Source organism: Austrofundulus limnaeus, unplaced genomic scaffold, assembly GCF_001266775.1.
Source record: "Austrofundulus limnaeus strain Quisiro unplaced genomic scaffold, Austrofundulus_limnaeus-1.0 Scaffold52, whole genome shotgun sequence".
NCBI classification, from domain to species: Eukaryota; Metazoa; Chordata; class Actinopteri; order Cyprinodontiformes; family Rivulidae; genus Austrofundulus; species Austrofundulus limnaeus.
In genome coordinates, this window is record NW_013952454.1 from 1,818,056 (window position 1) to 1,819,298 (window position 1,243).

A 1,243-nucleotide genomic window follows, 5' to 3' on the forward strand; every position below is an offset into this window, starting at 1 on the left:
TATATATATAATGTCTGTATGTGTGTATAAAACTGTCATTCACCATTTTCTCCAGCAGGTGGCAGCAAATCATATTTCTTTCAGCCATTTTTATATTTTGCTGATCTTCTCTGCAAATTTTAAACTATTTTTGAGTGAGAAATGTGTATTTTGATTCATTTCACTTTCATATTTTATTAAATAAATCAATGTTTTGCATAATTAAAAGTCAATAACTTAGGGTTTTATTTTAACACGTTTGATCTTAGGTTTGGGGGAAACGCATCACGGAGAGGATGTCAAAGTTCCAAGCCCTGCCCACTCCAGCTGACAGGCCGCGTTCTGATTGGAGCTGGCTTCAGTCAGTCAGGCATCCTCCTCCTCCTCAGCGGTGATGCTGTCAGAAGGAGAGAGCTGCATGTGGGAGCTTGTCAGATCAGAGTCCAGGCTGCGTTTTGGGTGGTTCTGACTCTCCTCACCTTCTGTTTTTTTTTTTTTTTTTTTAAAAGATCCGGTGTTTTCGTCTGACCCTCAAGGTGAGTCTCTTTTATGAACTTTTAATCCTTAAACCTCTGTTAGTGACAAAACCAAGAGATTTCTTATACCTTCAACAAATGAATAACTTCAAAGGAGGGCGAGTTGTTCGGAGCAGACTTCAGAGTTAAAGTGCATTTGCTATTTGATGTGAAGTCCTGTGCAGTGATCCAGGCAGATATTTTGTGAATTCAATTTGAAATTCATACAAAAGATGCCAGTAGRTCTTTTCGGTCTCCATGGTAACTCTGAGCCCCGCTACTCTTCCTATACAAGACAGGAGTTGGAGGATAGTCTGTTTTTTTTTTTTTTTTGATGAAGATGTCCAGATTGAGTTTGAACTCGATGATGAGCTTGTTTGAGGATACCACTTTTATTTCTAAAGCACTTTAACACCAAAGTGCTGCAGACACAACAGGAAACACTTAAAATACATCAAAATACAAATCAAAATACGGAGCTTTTACATTTACAGCACACATAGAGCAGAGTTAGGGACAGGATGGGTGGTGGAAGATGTTTGTGAGGAGGAGCATTGGTTTAAATCATCATTTTCAYGCTTCCTCTGTGTTTCATTCAAATTTTTCAACTTTTAAGACTTTGATTTAGGGTTGGGCATAATCGTATCTTAAATAATGGTCAGAAAAACTTTAATCGACTATTTTTTGGCACTTGACGTTTAATACGATTAATGCCAGCAGGCAGTCCGCTCGGTGCTCCTCTCCGCTTC

The 1,243-nt window shown here is 38.7% G+C and overlaps 1 protein-coding gene across 1 annotated transcript in view; it reads left to right on the top strand.

Annotated features, from left to right (window-relative positions):
- Positions 1-254: 254 nt before the first annotated feature.
- Positions 255-1,243, top strand: part of osbpl3b (oxysterol binding protein-like 3b) — a gene marked incomplete in the record, with an annotated part of 57,620 nt that continues 56,631 nt past the window's right edge. Inside the window, 1 exon segment of the mRNA XM_014008767.1 lies at positions 255-515.